The following is a 15,903-nucleotide window of genomic DNA, read 5'->3' as shown; positions in this document are numbered from 1 at the left end:
CATAAGCCATGTCTTAAAGAGTGCAATTTTTTCTTTCAATAACTCTATTCAGTTGAGGAGTGATAGGTGCAGAAAACTCATAGAAAATACCCCTAAAAGCATAGAAGTCAGCAAACTGAGAGTTTTCAAACTCCTTCTCATGATCACTCCTGATGCAGATGATATTTTTCTCTTGTTCTCGCTATAGCTCTAATAAATCTGACCCACATGAAACAAGAGAAACCATCCACACAAACAAACACATACTATTTCCCCCTAAACATCCTATCTGCATAGGACCCATCAAGTCTACTGGTATTATTACACATGGACACAAACAAATACATAAGAAAGTCTACTGGTATTGCACTAAACAACTTTCTTATGTGAAGCTTTAACTTGTTTTCATTCTCCACAAAAAGCATCAACTTCTAAATGCAAAGAAGGAATCCCTAGAATGGCTTCTTTAGAAATGGCTTTCTGAATGATCGAAGACTTATGTGCCCTAGACATTTATGCCAAATTTCTGCTTCACTGACTTTAGATAGATTGCAAACATATTCAGGGAGTTAGGAACCCAGTGGTAAGAATTATCTGTTGATCGCATACCAGTCATAACAATAACACTATTATCACCTTTCACGGAACATTGATCTTTTGAGAAGCTTACTTGATATCCTTGATCACATAATTAACTTATGCTGATTAAGTTTGCTGTTAAATCTTTAACTAACAAATCTTCTTTTCCAAGCACTTTGCCTTTGGCTCCATCACCAAAGGTTACATGGCCAAAACCACATCCTTTCAAATTAGACATAAAAAATTTCTCACCGGTCATGTGTCGTGAGCATCCACTATCAAAATATCAATCCTCCTTAGAGGAAGTATGTAGAGAAGTAAAAGCAACATTGCACTTGATGTTTCCCTGAATCTTTTCTTCTTTGACACACCATTCAAGCTTAGTCATTGAACCCCTTCTAGTCATGTGATAATTAGGTCTCATCTGATGAAAGAATATTCAGCTGGTTTGTGCACATTTTTACCATAAAGGTACAAGCACTACGGACTGGCTTACCACAGAAGTGACAAACCCATTTCTTCTTATATTTGTTGATTGTTGGATATAATATTGGCTTTGAAGCCCCTGACACAGGTTCAGACATATAGTTTTCTTGGGCAGGGACAAGCACAATTTGAGAGGAGGATTCTGCTTTAGAAGAAGCATTCCTATACCTACTAAATCTAACACCCTTTTTGTCCGCAACTTGCTTCTCTGTGTTGAGAATCCTGTTAAGATCATTTGTCCCTGAGTTCAGCATGCATATGGACTTGGACTTAATTTAGGTTCTTGCTGAGAAGATTTTAGATCCCTTTTTAAATTAGAGATGGTACTCAAATGACGATGGTTGTCCTCATTCAGATTTTAAATTCTATTTTCTATTGATCAAACACACAAAGATCTTCCTCCCATTTTTCATAAACTTTTTCAATTGTCAAATTGCCAAACTAAGGAGTAGAAAGACTTGAGTCACTACATGTTTTATTCAACTCATGTTTGAGGCATCGAGTCCCATAGGTTCTCTAGGGAGACACAACCAACTAAGGCACAAATCTCATCATCAAATTCACTACTAGTAACTAATTAATCATCTGACAAAGTAGCTGAGTACCTTTACTTTGTCTTCTCAGAAAATTAAGACATTCAGCTTGATAATGGCCAAACCCTTCGCATTCTCTACATCTGAAGTTTCTGTCTTGATTATTTTGAGTGTTATTAGACATCCGTTCACCTTCTCTTTTTCTACTAGAGGATCTAGAGTTCTTTAGCATACTTGCATTGTTGTTGTTACTGTTGTCCATGAATGTAAGGGATTATAATTACCAAGACGCTTGTTCAAACGTTTCATAACTTTATTGAATTGCTTTGTTAACAGAGAAAGAGATTCTGCAAGATTTTATTCACCCTCTCTCCCTTTGTTCTGATAAACTTCTACATTTGAAATTGTTTGCAGGGTTAAGCCTTTACCCTTTTTATCAACTTCTTCATTAAATGTTAATTCAAAGGTACGAAAGGATCCAAATAACTCATCCATCTTCATTGTGGAAATATCATTTGCTTCCTCAATAGCTGTCACCTTCATATTAAAGTGCTTTGGTAAGGACCAAAGGGTCTTCTGATCTAAATTTTCTTCAGATATTTTTTTTTTCACCGATAGCAAAGGACTCGTTTGCAATGTCTAGAATATAAACATTAAAGTGAGTTATAGTTTCTACCTCCATCATCTTGAGGGACTCAAATTTCGAAGTGAGAGTCTGCAATCACGACATTTTCACTTTAGAGGTTCCTTTATGTGTCATCTCTAAAATTTCTCAAGCTTCTTTTGCAGATATACAAGTATTGATGAGTCTGAATATATTCTTGTCAACTCCTTAAAAATAGCATTTAGAGCACAATAGTTGCCCAAAGTAGCCTCATCTTCATTTTCAGTCCATTCTTTCTCGGGTTTGAAACACTATTTCTCATCTTTATTCGTAAGTACGAGGTGAGATCACCCTATCACAACAGTTTTCCAAATCTTACTGTCAATGGATTTAAGAAATGCAATCACTCTGGCTTTCCAATATGAGTAGTTTGTCCCATCAAGAACTGGAGGTCTGATAGTGGATCCATCTTCTTTGATTGTTTCCATTAGAGAAGGCAGCAAGTTAATAAATAGAAAAACCTACTCTGATACCAATTAAAAAATGAAAATTAATATAAGGGATATCTTGTTGGATCTAATGATACGAGAAAGATAGCGAACAATGTGAACATAAAGAGGAAAAAATTAACAGACGAATTGTTAATCGGCCAGTTTGGTGTAACTTCATCTACATTTGGGGGACTAAGAGCCCGATTTAGAAATAAGATTCACTAATATTCAAACATTTATAAGTGAACAACTTATCTGATAGAGAAACTATCTTGTATTACAATAAACCAAACAAGTAAAATGTTTAGGCTCCCCCTAAACTTGTTGATACTTGTTTCAAGATCTCCGTACTATTCAGCCTCCCCCTGAACTTCAAGCTTCTTGTTGCCAGATCTTGTATGTTTAGGCTCACCCTAAACTTGATAGTTCTTCCTTTCAAGATGTCCACCACCAAGCCAAAAGCATTCGGACAACCCACAAGAACGGATACCGTAATAGTGTCAAAAACACATCAATAGCCAACCAACAACACCTCAGTATATTCTTTTCAGCACGAACACACCAAAAAACCTCTAAGAACAATGACGGTAGCACGAAACAACACCTTATATAACAGCACTAAAAAAAGGAAAGAGTAACACTCCTATAACACCCGACAGACCCCATAGACTACAAAAGGAAAGACACAAATATCCAAAAAAACAGAAATAGAAAAATGTCAAAACAAGACAACAACTCAAACGAAATGTCAAAGATATGGGAACCAGCCAATAAAGAAAAATTGACATAGCCAATAAAAAGCAGTAACAATTTTGTTTTTCCTTCGTTTTTTTGAATTAAAAGTTATGGTTGATTTAAAATTAAAATAATAATAATAATAATAATAATAATACTATGGTGTTTGTTTGTATTTAAAATCTTCTGGAATTTGCGGTTTGAATCAATATTTGAAGTGTTCGAGTTAGCTTTAAAAAAATACCACATTTCTCATAACAAGTATAATTTGTCATATTTTTTTAATTCAATAACAAGGAAAAAGTGTCATACATTTTTTTTTTTATTTCACTATAAATAAATTGAATTAGTCATATGATTTAAGCTTAGAAGTCTGGAATCAATTTATCATATGTTTTATAATTGAGTGTTCAAAAATTGGTTTTAAAATTTGTGTTTAGTATATGAATATTTGGTAGAAATTTGATATATTTTAAGAAGGAGAAAAACTAAGCATTTTTTAGTGTTAAAAAAAATTAGGAAAATATGTGTAAAGTAGGAAATTAAAAAAATAGCAAGACAAAAAAATTTCAAGACAAAATCAAATTCGTTTAGAAAAAAATTCAACTCAACTCAATTATGCATTCCAAACATAGATTTTCTAATTCAATTTAACTCAATTCTACACCACAAATACAGAGAATTTAATTTTACAGATAATTTTAGTTACTAGATTATAATTACTAACTCAATTCAACTCCACGTATCAAATATCCCTTTAAAGTTTTGCAACACTTACACTCTTTTACCTCGGTCTCAAACATAAAAAAATAAAAATAAATATACAAAAAGAGAGTTTAACTAGAGATTGTATAACCTAAGTTTAAAATGATTTCAATTGTGACCATTGGAAAACATATATCCACATAATTTTTATAATATTTGGAACACGTGGTTTTTTTTTTAATATAAAAAAATGAATAAACTAAAATATATATAAGTATAGCAAAATTTTACTATCTATTTACGATAGACCGCGATAGACTACTATCTGTATCTATTTGTATCATGATAGATATAAATACTATTCTATCATGATTTATACTATATATTTATGTCTATCGTAGATAGACGGTGATATTTTGTTATTATTTATAAATAGTATAGTAAATAAAAACAAACCTAAAAAAAATTGGGAGACCAAGTTTGAGTGGAAAGAGAGAGGCAATGTGATATGTAGTTTGGCATTGCACTGCCGTCTGCCGACGAGAAACAACAACAAAGCTCCTCCAAACTACTAACGACAACATTTCCCATTCATGCTGCATGCTTCATAATTGTTAGAAAAAGAAATTTGTGATTGGAACACCATCGATAATATGTTGAATTATCATTTTTGGTGCATATATTTTCAAACATTTAAATTTAGCTTCATATAAATTTTAAAATGTATTAAAATTAATCTTATTGTTACATCTTTTTTTTTAAAAAAAAAAAAAAGGAAAAAAAACAATTTTTAATAGCTTTCCTTTTATAAATTTTGGAAACATGTTTTACATTGTATGTTATTTTAGAAAAAAATGAAATCTTAAACTCAAATGATGGGGAATAAATTTAAAATTTTTAAATGTATATTTGAGAGTGATTTTTAAATGGCTAAGGTCACTCCTATCATTTTCAAAATTACCGTAAAACATGTTGTTAATTATTCAAAACTAATTTTGATGATATGAAAATTGTATTCAAATGTGTAAACTTGAAAACTAAATTAATTTTGAGTAATTAAAAGTATGTTTTCAAGTGATTTTAAAAGCGACAAAAGTGATTTTGACGATATTAAAATCACTCTGAAACATGCACTGAAACTGTATAAATCAAACTACGATATCAAAGCAATCATAACTCAGATTACATATAGTATGTGTAAGCAATTTCTATAAGATATCTAGTTTGAATCTTTCCACTCTTATTGTACTCGTGAAAAAAAAAAAAAGTCAAACTATCACAAACAATAAAAATTTAAATTGAAAATCTACCATCTAACCCTACATGGACTAAAATTGATAATTTTTCATTAGTTTTTTCTTTTACAATTAAAAATTAATAATTTCAATCCAATAGTTCATGATGTGCCTATTAACTAAGTGATGTTTTCAATCAATGCTGAGGAAAAAGGGAATGTATGTTGATAAATGAGATTAAAAACTTGAATTTTTCAACATGAATGGATAGGTTAATTATTAATATTATATATATGGTCATAGGAAGACTAGTTTGGCAGATTGATTGATTTAATAATTGATCAGCAAAAAGTAATTATTGTCTGGTCAAATAATTAACATCTAATATTTGTTCATGAAACATCTCAATCAAAATCAATATTTTTTCTTTTCTTCTTTTTTTCATTCTTATCCTTGTAATAATAATAAGAAAGGACGAAGTTATTTTGAGTTTATTTTATTAGACTCATTGTCTTTGGATCATTGCATTTTATTTTCCATAATAATGCATGACTGTATTATTTTACGCCCATCCTAACTTTCTCTCACTTTCTCTCTTTCTACCAAATAATGCATAATAGATATTTGGTGGGAAACTATTTAAGTACAAGGGGATTAATTTCAACTCGAATTTTTTTGGTCGAAAATATATTTATATGTTATTTGAGTTAGGTTCAATTAGACTATTTGATAGAAATTAAAAAAATTATAAATATAGTAAAATCTATTTGTGATAAATTCTACTATTAATAGACTTCTACTTGTAATATAATCTATCATTGATAGATTTGGAGAGTTGACCTAAATTTTGTTATATCTGTAAACTCTTTTGCATTGTATTATATCGATAAAATCTTTTGCATTGTGTTATATTCGCTAATATTTTGGACTTGGTTACTATATTTGTAACTGTTCTATTTAAATATTTACTTCAATCTACATGATTAACAACTTAAGATTAAAATATTATTGTGATATGTATCTTTCAGAACCAACGACTAGTTCTATTTTAGTCTACATATTTTCATATATTTAAATTTAATCTTCGTACTTTTAATCTATCTTGTTGTGGGTTGTTTTATGAAAGGTGGATAAAAAAATTAACCTTACACTAACAATGAGACAAAGTCAAGAAATATTCTTTTTTAAAAAAATTAAATATTGAAAATTTATTAAGGATTCATTAATTTAATTTAGACATGTAGAAGTACCATAATTAAAATAGAATGAAAAATTGTCAAAAATAACCTTCTCAAGTTTTCACTTTTTAAAACTAGCACACTTTTTGAAAATTCGTGAAACTAATATTTCTCGATACATCTCGTTCGAGATCGACCACCGAGGTTTACTTAAAAATCTATTTTTTTATATTATCAATTGTTTTTTGTTTTCTCGATGAAATCTTGAGTATCTACTAAATATTTTCAAATATTATGTAATCTTTCCGAAATTTACATCAAATCTTATCTTTCACCCAAAAACAAATTTTGCAAAAAAAAAAAAAAAAGATGAAATAAAATTTGGGAAATATACAAAATCTTGGTGTTATCTCGGATCAGATTAATGCCGAGATTCTACATATTTGGATTTTTTGGTGAATTTTATGGTAGATCAATATAGACTCTTTATATTTTTGTACATCTTACTCAAATTTTCTCAAAATTTGAACATTTCTAAAATTTAAAAATCACAATGTATATGAGATCTACTTAGAAAATCATAATTAGTAAATTTCCTCAAAAATTTAAAAATTTGAAAATTCATATAATTGCAAAACGCATAAATTAGACTGAAGATTTGAAAAATGATGTAAAATAAAATTAACATAATGTTTGATAGATATAGTCAAATTTAGGGAAGAATTGAAAAATTAGGTAACATCTGGTATAAGTTTTGGAAAGATTATTTAATATTTAAAAAAATTGGTAAAAACTTGGTGTTAATATTGCTCGAGATTTTACCGAGAAAGCAAAAAATAATCAATAATATAGAAAAAGTTAGATTTTGAAGTAAATCTCGGTGGATGATCTCGGACGAGATGTACCAAAAAAAAATTATTGTAATAAATTTTTCAAAAATGATGCTAATTTTGAAAAGTGAAAACCTTTTTAGTCCTTTCCCAAATAGAATATAGTACTCACAAGTAATCGAAATAAGTATTTAATCTAAATCCAACTGGTCCCTAGCTACCAAAGAATAAAATATTGAAATTTAATCTCACACTAGCAATTAGACAATGTCTAAAATTTATTATTTTCTTTTAAAAAATAAATATTTAAGACCTGTTAAAAATAGACGAATTAAATTTAGATATATAGAAGTATAAGAACTAAAATAGAATATATATTGAAATTCAATTCTATAGATATATTGTATAGTGTCAAGAAAATTCGTAAGATATAAATATAGGGTGGTCACCATCATATAGATCTATTTATGATGATTAATAGTTAAGTTTACTATCTAAATAAGTTTGAATCTTATTAACAATACTTATATTTATATTGATAATTAATTGATGATATTTTTTTAATATATATTTTATGGATATTCTTATGAGATATCAAAGATATCCATTAAACCGTGCTATTCATATTAAACTCTCAAACTTACAAATATATTGATGTATGAATAAATATTATTAAAAAAATTCCTACTTGAATAAAAAATTGAACAATGGCAATAATTTAATTGGTATATTTTAATATGGGCTAAAATATCATATCGCCATTGCTTTCTTTATTTCAACCTGAACACTTTTTTCCCTTTTTCTTTTTTTTTTTCCCTCTCCTTTTATAAGGAATTGACTTGTTTAGTAACTTTTTTTTCATTTTTTATTTCTAAATATTAAGGAACTTTTCAAAAAAAAAAAAGAAAAAGAAAAAGAAAAAGAAAAGAAAAGAAAGAAAGAAAAGCTAAATTTAAGAAACTGGAAAAAGTAGTTTCTATTTTATTATTATTATTTTTAGGATAATTATTTTAAATAGCGAAATTGCTGAAAATGTCATTGTCCATCATTGACAAACAGTGATATTTTATTATATTTATAATTAAGTCAACTTATTTTCCTATATTTGAAAACCACGTTTATTTTTATTTTGTATCTATACATTATTTTAATTTTATATTTTGTATTTTAATTTTTAGTACAGTTAAAACCACTTAGAATTTTGCAATATAAACTTTTTTGTTTCATTTAAATATCAATTTAATCTCACTTTAATATTTTACAACCACGAAATTTATAAAAGCAATATAAAGTTGGATCCAAGTTGACATTCTTGAGGGTGAATTACTCGAGTAACAATTAACATTGCATATCAAATTTGGACAATATTTGAAGGATAAAAACAATTGTATAATTGTTATTAATATTGTATCGCTCTTTATACATTTTAATGCACGATATACATTAATTTTATATTATATAACTAAAATATATTTAAACTATGAAACAAGGAAAAAATATACAAGAAATGAAAAATGAGTAATAGTTATCAAACAAAAATAATAAATAGTTATCAAACATATTCTTGTTTCTAAAGAAACATGAAACTAGAAACAAGAAAGGTAGTTATCAAACGGGGTCTTAGATAGCAACAATTGATATCTTATCTTAATAGAGTAAATAATTAAAAAAAATCAAATTTTTATTTATCTAAAATGAAAGTTTTAAAATACTTTGTTATATATTTGAAAGATCCAAGTATACATAAAGGATGATGGGAGAAAGGGCATAACCCTAACCTCATATTTTTCTCCAAGAAAGGCAGACACAGAGATAAGGTGTGGGGTTGCCCAAATCTTAATGGGTTACATGGTTTGTCCATTGAAGGTTGGACAAAAATTTGTCATGTTTACATTCCTATAAACACTTCTACATATAATGTTCCAAAAGACATGTTCAATAATAATAATACATTTACAAACACACAAACCCATCCATTTCCCATACTTTATTTTCATGTCTTTTCCTTTCCAACATTTTCAATAACATTCCCTTCCTATTATATTTCACTAATATTCTCACACCTAAATAAGAAATTGAAAAAAATAAGTTCATTATGACTAAATTCAGTTTTTGTAAGCTTCATCAATCAAAAATGATTTTGAAATATTCATTTTAAGTAATTACTATTCATACAATGTTTGATAACAAATTTGAATAATGTACAATTTTTTTTATCTACTATTATCATATTCTTAAAGAGTGAAAAGAGATCTCTTCAATTTGTTATTTGTTTTTTAAATTTGGATTAGATCTTAGAGTGATTTAAAAAGTGAAAAATTAAGGACGGTTCGATACCTATTTGTTTTTTGTTTTTGGGTTTATTGAAAATTAAGTTCATAAATACTATATTTATGACCGTAAATTTTGATGTTTATTATATCTATTTTTTTCTACGTGTAATATGTTCTAGAAAATCAATTCAAGTTTTGAAAACTAAAGTTCGTTTTGGTAACTATTTGATTTTTTTATTTTTTGTTTTTGAATATTAAACCTATAAACACTCATTCAACCTCTAAATTTCTTCATTTATTATCTACTTTTTTTTAAAAAAAAAAAAAACAAAGTCAAATTTTGAAAATTAAAAAAATAACTTTCTAAAACTTGTTTTTGTTTATAAAATTTGGTTAAGAATTCAACTTTTGTAGTTAAGAAAGATGCTAAGAAATTGAGAGACAATAGACTTAATTTTCAAAATTCAAAAACAAAAAAGCGAATTAGTTACCAAATGGGGTCTAAAAGAACAGTTTTATAAAATTTATTTTTGCTTTTAGAATTTGACGAAGAATAATTCAAATGTTGCATTAAAAAAGGTAAAAATCATAATTGAGAAAATAGGAGGCACAAGCATAAGTTTCAAACACATATAAAACTAAAAACAAAATGATTATCAAATGAGATCTTAATATTTAATCTTTCGTCTTTAGTTTTTGAAAATTGTGCTGGCTTATTCTTACCGACTTCTTTGCCCTATGGTTTTATTATATTTGTGAATTCTTGGTTGAATTTAAAAAACAATAATAAGTTCTAAAAAAATATTTTTAGTTTATCAAACTTGACATGGTTTTAAAACCCTTCGTGCATAACAAAAAAGAAAAAAAAAACAAACAGAAACAATCAATAGATAGAAATAATGTTTATAAATAAAAAAACTAAATAGTTACCGAACAAAAAATTAAAAATTAATTATTTTTAGTTTGTAAAACTTGACTCGACTTTTTTAAAACATGGATAAACATTTGCAGTTGAAAACAATGTTTTACTTTCTAAAAATAAAAAATCAAATTATTAGGAAATTGGAGACTTGAATTTTCTTTTTTGCCAACCCAATCTTTGATGATTTTTGTTTTTTTGTTTTTGTTACTTTTGAAACACATAATAGAAAACACGTTTCACTATGTTTTTCATTTTCAATTACCCTTTTGTAATAACGGAAAGCTGAAATTTATTGGACTCTAGGTGACAGATTTGAGTTATGCTTAGTTTGAGAATTAATTTAATTTTCAACTATATAGTAATTATTAAGGTATGGTTCTTATATTTTCCATTTTACTTTTAAGTAGTTTTTATTGGAAATTGACCAAACTGCACGAGAAATGAATGTGGCCTACATTTAAGATTTTTTTCTAGTAACTATATTTTTCTTCAAAGTGACCAATTTTATTAAAATAAATCAATAGACATAATTAAATGAATTCAAACAATAGGAACAAATTAAAAAATATCAAGTACATAAAACCAGTTCAATATATAAATAGTATTGAAAGTGCAAAGTCAAAATAAATAAATTAATAAATAAGTCAACCTGATCAACAATAGTTCAACAAGTTAATAACACATATATCTTTAATTAGAAGGTTATTGAACTTTTTTTAATTAAAAATAAAGAAAACAAGCCCCCATGTGATGAATTACATTTAAAAAGAAGATAATCTGTAGTTTCAAAAAGTAGCTTTTGACAATTTTTGCCTTGGACCAAAGATTCTTTTTTTTTTTTTTTTAATTGTTAACCTCTTCAATTTTCACCGACAAAAAATTAAATAAATAATAAATGAAAGAAAGAAAGGGAAAAAAAGGGGAAAAAAAACTAACTTTTTGACCCTTATGCTCCACATTGGACATAAAAAGCCATTTATAAATTCCATCCAAGTGTCCAAAATTATATATAATGAAAAGTGATGAGAAGAAACATTTGGCAAATGTACTGATGATCCATCAAAGGCTTACATTATGATTGTTACAAGAATATTACTTTTTAACTTTTTGTTCGCCTTTTTCTTAAAGGTTTTTATCTTTATAAAATAATTAAGAAAATTGAAATGAAAAGTTATATAGCTGGTAATAATATATATACCTAAAAAATACTTAGGTGCATTCCCCACGACACTTATTTTCATGCTTCTCATTAAATTTCTCAATCATTATTTGTTATGCGGTAAATTCTACTTATTTTTTATTTAAAATATTTTAATTGTTTTTTTAATGAGAATGATGAGAGGGAAATGTATACAATAATTTTAGCTTTATTCTATATTTATGATATTCTTCTCTTCAAATTTATCTTTTATAGCTTTTGAAACTTTTTTTACATTTTTGGGAGGAAAAATTATATAAGATAAGATATAGATTTCAAATACAAGAATAATATGTAAGCTTCTCTATAAAAGGGAAAAGAAAGAAGAGATGGTTGGTTATCAAAGTATCTCAAAAAAGGATTAAAAAATGAAGTTATTAAGTAAGGTCTAGTTTTTTTTTTCCTTCTTTTTTTCTGTTTTTTTTTTTTTTAAAATAAAGTTTGGTTAAGTTAACGAACCTGATCATTTATTTTTTATTTTAGATTTTGACTAAGAATTCAAATATTCCTTTAAGAAACAAATATAAATTTAAAAAAGAAAAAACAAACCTACCAAAATAGTTTAATTATAAGATATCTTAATCATGTTTTTTTTTTTTAAAAAAAAAAAAAAGTGTGCCACTCTTTTTTATTAAAAAAAACCCTTAGAAAATGTATCATAAAAGTTAAAATTATAGGTAAAAATAAAAAAGTAGAATGGTAGGGAAGAAGTTAAAAGTCATACACATGTACATTAAATTTATAATAAAGAGAATTTATTTTTATAATGCATTTATAGAATTGAAAGATTTATGAATAAGAAAGAGACCCATTTGAAAATGGGGAAAGAAAGGGGCAAAAAAAAAAAAGGTCAAACAAAACTGTGGAGTGATCAGAGGACAGAGCAGAGAGTATGGAATGTCAAACATACACACTTTACTTCTGTCCTCTACTACATTGCAACAATCATCATCTCCTTTTAATCATCTTTATTTATTCATATAATAATAAAATATGAGCATTCTATTAAACTATTTGTCTATTTCATTTTCATTTCTGGGTTTCAATAATTTTAATTTTTGGTTTAATTATAAAAAATATTTTGAAGTTTATTGATGGTTTCAAAAATACTTGAATTTTCTGAGTAGAAATACTTTATAATTTTCTTTTACAGAAATTTAGAAATGAAATAACGTGGCAATAACATAGTTCGAAAATTTAGATTACAACATTATTTTTTATCATCACTACATAGTTCAAATTCTTATTCCTGTTTAAAATTTGGGGTCTTTTTAAATATAAAAAATATTTAAAAATATTTTCAATGGAAATATAACCATTTGTTTCTTAGAAATGAATGTTGAGGTGAAATAATATGAAAAAATTTGAACGAAGTTAAAATTGAATATATGATTTTTTTCCAAAATTTGTTTCTTTTAATGAAAATTTTGGGTGGTAAAAGAAAGAAAACTCACATTAATTCAGTTTTGAGATAAAATGATACAAAAATTAAATGAAAAAAATTTGAATGAAGTTAAAAATAAAAATGTTTACAAATTCATTTTTTTAAAATAAAAGTTCATAAAGCTGAAATTTCTAAAGTTGAAAATTAGAAAAAGTACCACATTTGAAAGCTTATTATCGAAGAAAAAATGAAATAGCATATAGAGAAAAATAGTACGACAAATAGAAATATAAATTCCATGATATGCAATTAATATATCAAGATAATTCCACGATAAAACCGTAATTTTGTTAAGCTGCTAGAGATATATTTATAAAATGTTACATAGCCAATAAATCATGAATTTTCGAGAAAAAGAATATTTACCCCTAATATTTCTATCAGTTACTTGTTTTTATGGATATTTTGTCAGTATTTTGACAAAATATATCTTAATCGAAATTTCGAGATTTTGATGGACGTTTTCCACCGTGCATAGAAAAGACCACAACATATGGAACTTAAAAAGGCTAATTATGAGAAATACACTTGAATTTTCCCTTTGTTTCAATATACCCTTATACTTTTAAAATTAATAATATTACCTCTCAACTTTTATAAATGTTTCAAAATTATCATTGAAGAATAACTTTTTTAGAACTTTTCACGGGGAATTCTTATAAATAGAAAATTTCAAAACTATTTATATTTTATAGTAAAAGGTTCTAAAAGTGTAACTTTTAATAAAAAAAGTGTAAATATTTTTAAATATTTTTGCTTATATTTAAAAAGACTCATTTTAAAATATTATTTTGTAATTATTTTTTTCATTTCTTTTTTAAATTTCTGTTATTGGATCAATATTTACATAGACCTTTATAATATACATTGAAAAATGAGGTTTGTTTTCTTTTTTTCTTTTTTTTTTTTTTTTAAATTAAGCTTAATTTCATCATTGATTTGAAAACAAAATTTTTTTTCAATGTTTTTTATATTTGCATTTAATAGAAGGTTTAAAGGTGGAGAACGGAAAAAAAAAAAAAAAAAAAATTACACCTCCTAAATTTTTGGGCTTATATCAATTTCGATTAATAATAATTGTATATCAATTTAACCTCCGTAATTTTTGCCATTTTTACGTTATAAATTTTGTCTAATTATTAGTTTACATTTTATATTTTTAAGGAAAGTTAATCAAGAGTTAATCAAAGTCGTAGATTTTTTTATTAGCTTTTCAATTTTAATTTATTTGGTAAATAAAAAAGTACTTATAAAATAATGATAAATTATTTTTTATTAATGAAAGACTTATTAATCAAAGTGATAGATTTTTGCCTCTGAAAAAGGGTCATAGTTTTTTCAAATGCAAAAGATTCTATTTTTTCTGCTAATAAAAACACACACTCAAACCACTTTGTGACTTTTTTTTTTCTCCCTTCATAAGCCTTTATATGGTTGAATTTTGATATATAATGTTTCATTTTAATATTTTAATTGTAACCCTTTAAACTTTGTACAAATAAAAGTTTAGCAATGGTTTTTTTTATTTTTTTTTATTTTTACAATAGTAAAAATAACAAAGAATATCTAATATACTTTATAGTTATAGAATTGATATCAGATTTACTCTTTATATACCAAATTATCACTCAATACATTTGTTATTATTATTTGTGTTGAGTACTTTTATTCATTTGTTTTAGTGTATTATCACCAACTTATAATGATTTAATTCATCTGGTTGGTAATCATTCTGGATGAATATAATGTTGATAAGTTACTAATATACTAATGTTATACTTGAAACTCAATTTAAAACAGATCAAATGTATTTTTAAGAAACATTAATATATTAATGATATCCCAATATGATACTTGAAATTAATGTTGATATATTACTTTTCAATGTTATACTTCAAATTTTATTTAGAATGAATATTGATATATTGATTGAAATTAGTTTTTAATGAAATAAATGTTATACTATAAATAAGTTTTGAATGATTGATGATGCATTATGATCGTACACCACTAATATACTTAAAATATTACATTTTGACTGAGTATTAATAGACTATTGATACATTAATAGTATACTTAAAAGGGATGCTGATGTACTATTAATACACTAATGATATATTTGAAATAAATTTTTAACGATTATTGATATACTATTAATACACCAATATATTTAAAATAAATTTTGATGATTAATGATAAACTATTGATACACCAAACTAATACTCAATATTGTAATTTGAACAAATGATGATATATTATTGATGTAGTAATGATGTATTTAAAATGCATTTTGAATTAATACTATGTATAATTAAAATATCAATGTTATTCTTATCTCATTTTGAATGGTATACTTCATATGTAGTACATTAACAAGATAATTAATAAGTTTGTTTCAAAATCTGATATATTAGTTAACTGATATATAGAATGCAAATTATATTCGATATACAACTTATATACAAAATTAAATGTAATTGATATACTATCAAAATCATATCAAAATTTTGAAAATAGAAACAATTTAATTGATATACTTTATCTTTGATATATATGTTAATACAATAAATACAATTAAAATATATCTTCAAAATGAGATCAAAAATTTAAAAACATAACACAAAACTAACATCGAATTTAAATCGAACCATTGCAATCAAACTAATCAATTGAAAACAAATTCCTTTAAAAAAGAAACGTAAAATAAAAGC

This window comes from Benincasa hispida, chromosome 11 (genome assembly GCF_027475165.1).
Source record: "Benincasa hispida cultivar pf3 chromosome 11, pf3_genome.v1.1, whole genome shotgun sequence".
Lineage (NCBI taxonomy): Eukaryota > Viridiplantae > Streptophyta > Magnoliopsida > Cucurbitales > Cucurbitaceae > Benincasa > Benincasa hispida.
The sequence above is the reverse complement of the archived record's forward strand: the minus strand, read 5'-3'. Positions refer to the sequence as shown.